Genomic DNA, 7,252 nt, shown 5'->3' with positions numbered 1-7,252 from the left:
GAGGCGGTGCTGTGTAGGAGTGGGGAGGAACACGTGGAGTTGGGCCTGAGAAGAGCACTAAATATTCTGCCATGTTCTTAACTGGCAACCCCAGGGCCTGTGTGGCAGACTTGGCCAACACCATGGTCTCCCGTGTCCCTACCCTGACTCCAGACCCCTCCCCCACCTCCCCCTTGCTCCAGTCCTTCCAAGGCCACGGAGACCCTTGCGCCCCCAACACCGCTCCACCAGCCAATGTTCACTTCTTCTCCGTGCTCCCGCCCACTCCCCTCTTCCCCAGTCTGTCCCTGCGGTCACCCTAACAGCCCACCCCCGCCCAGCGCGGACCCAGGTCCTGGCTGCCAGTTCTCCCACTGGCTTGGCCCCATCTGTGTTTATGACCATCCCAGCTTCCAGGGCTTATTATTTATTTCTAGTCGCCATTCCATCATCCTTGACCCCCTTCCCCCCTCGTCTTCCCATAGCACCTGCCCAGAAACCCCCAAACCCCAAGAGCACTCCAGCTGGTCATCCCCAGGGTCCTGGGCTCTGTGCAGAACTTTGGCGCCAGCTGAACCATAGGCAGTGCCCTGTGCCAAGCACCTGCTTCCCCCATGGCCCCGGCACGCCCCCTCCCCACGGGCTGCCCTCACCTCCTCACCCCTCTCAGCAAAAGCCGCTGCTCTCCATGCCTCTGGGACTAACTCCTCTCTTACCCATCCCGTGCATGGCCCTGCCTTCCTCCTTCCCCTCCTTCCCAGCAGAGTCTAAATCTTTGGATCACACCTCCCCCACCCCCCTCTTCAGAGCCAGCTAGTCTCTGTCAGCCTCTCTCCCTTTCCCTCAGAAACAGAGCTATTTGCTGAAAGACAATCTGCCAAAAGTCAAATTAGTCAGTGACCAAATGCCAATGTGTGGGAAAACCAATGAACCAAGTAGTCGGCTCCACAGCCTGCCACATCCCCCAAAACCGATTTCCAGCCATAAAACGCGTAAGATGTGTGCTGCAGATGATTGCCCGTGATGTTTCCCGCACTCTGCCCCTCGGCTTTTCTCTCCATGAGAAGTTTGACTCGCCACTGCTGTCTTCTCTTGGAGTTATGGGTCTGTGATTCACATTTCTGAAGCTCCCGGCTTGGCCAAAGGTACTTACAAAGGCTGTGGTAAGTCACGAGCCTTTTGTAATTGTAACCTTCAGTTGGCAGAAAGATGGTCTTGCTCTTCAAGTGTAATTTGACACCCTTTGCATCTTCTCTATTTTTTTCAAAGTGGCTCTGCAATTGGCCGAATGCCAGTTCCTTCTGCATGTTAATTTCCACATATCCGTGACAATTTCCTAATGGCTAACTCCCACAGTGGGAGCTGGAGTCCAGTTTAGGCACAAGTCTTTAAAATGAGAGTTGAAAGTGAATGCACCTGAGGGAAAACCCCTCTATTGGTACCAAAAAAATATATTGTGGGTTCAAGAAGCGGCCTGCTCCTAAAATATGGAAACCCACGTGAAACTGACATTTACCAGAAATGGACTGAGAAATCCAAAGCAGAATGTCGGGTGAAAATATACCTGACAACTTGTAAACCAAACTAAACAGCTTAACCACAGGTGAAATGGAAGACCTTCAGTGTTGTAGAAACCACAGCACACAAATTGCTATAATTTATAAAGTAATTCACCAAAACAACCCGTGGGTCAATTCCTGGGATCATTCATCAAGGAAACTGGTTCTTTAAAAAGAAAAAGAAAATATATATATATATTAATATATTATTGATTCCAGAGAGAAGTAGTCATTGGGTGCTTGGACAGCATAAAGGTGTTATAAACACCTGTCAATTGCACAGGCAGAATGCATTTGGCTCTGCCTCAAGGTAGTGGGCACACTTGCACCAAGACCTCCCCTTGGCCCCATCGTGCTTGAAGTAGAGACCCTGGCCCGCTCTTGGCTGACCTTCTCAGCACTGAAAGGCCACGCATGGCGGGTGGTGGCCGTTGAAGAAGACAAGTGGTTTAGAGCTTTCCTTGGTAAGGTTACCAGCCCTCAAGGGGTCTCACTGCTGGGCCACTCCTTACATGCCATTGGCGTGACCAAACACAGTCCAGGTGGATCACATGCTTTCCAAGGTAAGTGCCCCTTGGGCACTTCAGGTACAGGTGTCACCAAGAGGGCAGCCAGGAAGGAGGTGGCACCTTGTATCCTAGTCTAACCCAACAGGCTGATTCCTCAACACAAGGGAGACGGGTACCTCATTTACCACAAAGGACAGGACTCTTGCCAAGTCCTCTGAGAGAGGGAGAACCACTTCAAAATGACAATAAAGCTGTGTCTACAAACCAGCAGTTAGGGCAGTGATGGCAAACCTTTTGAGCTCGGCGTGTCAGTCTTTTGAAAAACCCTAACTCTGGTGCCGTGTCACATATAGAAATTTTTTGATATTTGCAACCATAGTAAAACAAAGACTTATATTTTTGATATTTTATATTTTTGATTTATTTTATATATTTAAATGCCATTTAACAACAAAAAAAATGAGTTCGCGTGTCATAGGTTCGCCATCACTGGGTTAGGGTGACAAGCCTGCCATGGCTCTGTGAAGTATGGTGTGCCTGGCATCAATGGCCAGAGGTGAAGTGCTTGCAAAAATGCTGTGAAAAATAGCCTTTAAGGGTATAGAAACCCAAGGGAAAGACAGCAGGGCACTTAACTGGCTTGGAGCTGCTGAGACTTAAACAGTCCACAGGGAATTATTTAACAGTCACATCAGTAATCAAAAAGAAATATCAATGAAGAACCATATTTTCGCCTTGTACATTAACAAAAATTTACATTTTAATGACAATTTGTCACATTGGCACGGGTATGGTAAAACTGCTATCTTCACACATTGCTCTTGACAGTATATATTTGTACAATCTCCCACGGGGGGCAATTTATCATTATGTGTCAAGATTTGCAAGAGTTCATGACCCTCTCTCCAAAGAAAGTAATCCAAGATGTGGAGGAAAATTTTATCAGAGTGTTCATTGTCATTTTGAAAGTCGTATCGAGTACTCAAATTATGGCTGATGACAAATGTTTTAATGTTGTGTTTTGCATTGAAATGGATAATGGTGAGAACAATGTAGCAACATAGAGGGGTGTTTGTGGCAACAACAGGACACGACACCGTGGGTACCACAAGTGAGTGAAATGACCTCCACTGACAGGGCAGCCTGAGCAAATCCACCGAATGATAACTGTGCTTGTGTCCAGGTATGGGGGTTAGGATTTGTTTTGTGACATTACAATAAAAATATATTTTTTAGAGACTAGAGCATTGCCATGGAGATAGAAAGGGCAACTGAGAATCTGTCCCAGGTGGTTGGCCTGACCTTTTAGGGCAGTGATGGCGAACTTATGACACGCGTGTCAGAGGTGGCACACGAGCTCATTTTTTTGGTTGATTTTTCTTTGTTAAATGGCATTAAATATAGAAAATAAATATCAAAAATATAAGTCTTTGTTTTACTATGGTTGCAAATATCAAAAAATGTCTATATGTGACACGGCACCAGAGTTAAGTTAGGGTTTTTCAAAATGCTGACACGCCGAGCTCAAAAGGTTCGCCATCACTGTTCTAGGGACTGGATTTTGCTTTGGTTTGGAAAGGACAGGGAGCAGGCTGGGCAGAAGCCAGGACAGGCCTTTGCTACCAGCATTTTCTTGGGATCCTAGGAAGTGGGGGAAGTGACAGCTGATCTTAACTGGGAAGGGTTGGAGATCTCACAAAAGGCCTCTCGGGGAGCCTTCTGGCTCTGAAAGGAGTGGTCTCTGACTATCTGGCAGGGCCCTGAGGACCCCAGGAAGAAACTAAAGAAGTAAAGACATCAGCTCAAAGGGCCTCCGCGGAAGGAGGCCAAGGAGAGGAGCCGGGAGCAGGCTCACGGGCAGTAACCGCACGGTGCCTGGGCTTGGAGGACCTGGAGAGGGCATCCAGTCCTCCGCTGGGAGGGAGGTGGAGTATGGCTTTGAGATGTGTTCATAACTGTATCTTCAGAGACTCAAGTTGAATGAGTCACTGGGCCAGGCACATAGGGCACACGTTTGGGTTAGTGACTAAATGGATGGATGGATAAGTGAATGCATGAGGCTTCATGCCAAGTATTGGGGGGCAATAGCATGGTCTCAACTAGATCTGACATTGTCCAATCAGAACTCACTGTTCAGCATTGGTCACTGGAACTTGCTCTTAGAAACATCAAAACATTTTCTTAAATAATCTGTACTGAGAAAATTCATCAACCAGAAAGCATGTATGGAGACACTGTGAGCTCCTTAGAGCTAAGCCCAGACCTCTGTTCTGCAAGGGGCGCCCCATTTACTCCTCAATCCCACACCGAGGGCATATTTTGGGGTCTTGTCTCATATTCTATTACAGCCAGCAAAATCAGGGGCTTCTTATTTGAAATGGGCACAGTTGATCATCTGGGGCATCGGAGAAGGTCCATGGACCAGCGAAAAATACATCTGAATGTGAATCAGGTGAAAGCAAACACACTTCAGAGTTAAGAACAAATAAGAAAATATGCAAAATTCAGGGGAAACATTTCACCTGCATGATCTGGGTTCTATATACTCTTGTTGGCACTGGAACTGACTTTAACTTACCAGTTTATTTGCATACAGACAAAGAGGAACCTAAAGCCCTTTCATTATCATAAAAGAGCAATTAGTCAGCTGGAAAGAATGTTCCTCCAGACAGCAATTCATCTTGGTCAGCCTGCTCTAAGCTCCCAGGTCATGGCTGGGCTGAGTCATTGCGAGGCAGCCCCTCCCACACAGAGCCCAGCTGCCCCCTGCTCACCAGAGGCCCGGGCCCGACTGCAACCGAGGAACTTCAGGATCTTGCTATTGGGTTTTTCACTGCTGTCAGCTATTTTTTTTTGTCCTTACATAAAAAGCACAGTATTTACTTAAAATTAAGTATTTAGGTAAAAATCCTTATTTAAGATCAAGTCAGATCTTAAAAAATATGGTGAAATTGACATAATCTTGGAATCCAAAGAGAAAGGACCTTTGTTTTTATCTGTTTTTTTCCTTCTGCTTCTAAACAGCTGTTTATTCTGTTTTATAAAGAACTCCAAGTAGAATGCTTAAAGGGAAAAGAGGAAGCAGCAGAATAGTAGGTGAACTATAAAGCAAATTCTACACACACACACACACAGAGAGAGAGAGAGAGAGAAAGAGAGAGAGACAGATAGACAGACAGACATACACACACCTGAATGGCTTACCAAACTCTTGAGAGAAGTGCTCTCTAGGCCTGTGAGTAGAAACTCATTTTCTAAATTTTGCTTTTCTCTAATGTGTGATTGTTCTGCATTGAACTTGTATTCCTTTTGCAATTGAAACCAATAAAGGTCAAGTGTTAAAAACAATGGACACGATGGTGCTCTTTGTGGGGGAGGTTTTCCTAATGAAGAACTCTCTTTCTAATTAAGCTACATACACACTCTCTCATAGCAATTTATTTCCCTCTTCCTTGTTTTTGTTTTCCCTGGAAATGAAGAAAGCGGTCGGCATCTTCTTTAGGTCAGAGGAACTATACGTATGTTTTCACTTTTACTGTGAAAATTTCAAAAATACACAAAGTGATCAGAAGAGTCTAATGTGCCCTGGCTGGGTAGCTCGGTTGATTGGAGCGTCATCCCGACGCCAAAAGGTTGCGGGTTCAATCCCCAGTCCAAGCACGTACAGGTGACAACTGACCAATGCCTTTCTCTCACATCAATGTTTCTCTCCCTCTTCCTCTCGCTCTAAAAATCAATGAACATATCCTCTGGTGAAGATAAACAAAAAAGTCTAATGAACCCACGTACCTATCACCAGCTTCCATAATTATCCACTTCCTGCCATTCTGCTTTCTTCTTTACTTTCATCTGCCTCCTACCCCCACCTCAACCCAATTAATTTATATATACAATTCTTTTGGTTTTGAGGTAAAATGTATAGAATGTGAAATACACAAATCTTAACATTAAAAGTTTGAGAAAATATATATGCCTGTGTGACCCATGCCCCATTAGAATATAAAAATTCCCATCAGCCTCAAAAAGTGTGTTGGGTGGAAAACAGTATGGAGTTTCCTCAAAAAATTAAAAATGGAACTCCCATTCGACCCAGTAATCCCACTTCTGGGAATATATCCCAAAAAACCAGAAACACTAATCAGAAAGGACATATGCATCCCTATGTTCATAGCAGCACAATTTACAATAGCTAAGATTTGGAAACAGCCTAACTGCCCATCAGCAGATGAGTGGATTAAAAAACTGTGGTACATCTACACAATGGAATACTACGCTGCTGTAAAAAAGAAGGAACTTTTACCATTTGCAACAGCATGGATGGATCTCGAGAGCATTATGCTAAGTGAAATAAGCCAGTTGGAAAAAGATAAATATCACATGATCTCACTCATATGTGGGGTATAATGAACAACATAAACTGGTGGTTGTCCTGGGGGGTGGGGGTGGCTAGGGGGGGAGATCAACTGGGGGAAAAAGGACACATATGTAACACTTTAAACAATAAAAAAAGAAAAGAAATAGACAACCTATCTTATTTTTTTTTAAAAAAAAAGTGTGTTGGCACCTTTCACAGTGTCTCCTCCTAACTTTCTCCCAAACAACCACTGTTCTGACTTTACACCATAGTTAACTTAGTTGCCTAGATCGAGAGCTTCTGTTTATTGTTTATAATAAAATGATTTCCATTATAAAAGCTGTACATGTTAGAGAACATGTTGAGAAGAAAAAACCTAGAAGAATAGAAAAAAAAAAATGGATCATTAGTAGTCCCACCACAGAAAGGGAAAATAGTTAACACATTGATTTCCTTCTGGTCTCTTTCTAGATATAAATTTTGCTTGTTTTACGTACCTGTGATGGTTTATAAAGTTGTGTAGCATACTTTTATCTTCGCATTGCTCCTATAATAATTTCATATGGTAAGCATATCTCCTGTAATATTCTCAAAGGATAAAAATCTGTCAATCTAGAATTTAATGCCCAGCAGAAATAGCCTTCAAAAATGCAGATGAAATAAAGACTTTCGCAGACATACAAAAGCTGAAAGAATTCTTCAGCAGCAGATTCACATGACAAGAAATGGTAAAGGAAGAAAAATGACAGGTGAAAATATGGACCTGCAGAAGGACCGAGGAGTACCAGAAGTGGTAACAAGCTGAGTAGATACATGGGCATTTTGTCTTTTTATTTACTGTCTTTAAAAGC

The sequence above is a fragment of the Myotis davidii genome, unplaced genomic scaffold (assembly GCF_000327345.1).
Source record: "Myotis davidii unplaced genomic scaffold, ASM32734v1 scaffold744, whole genome shotgun sequence".
Classification (NCBI taxonomy): Eukaryota; Metazoa; Chordata; class Mammalia; order Chiroptera; family Vespertilionidae; genus Myotis; species Myotis davidii.
This window is presented reverse-complemented; position numbering follows the sequence as displayed.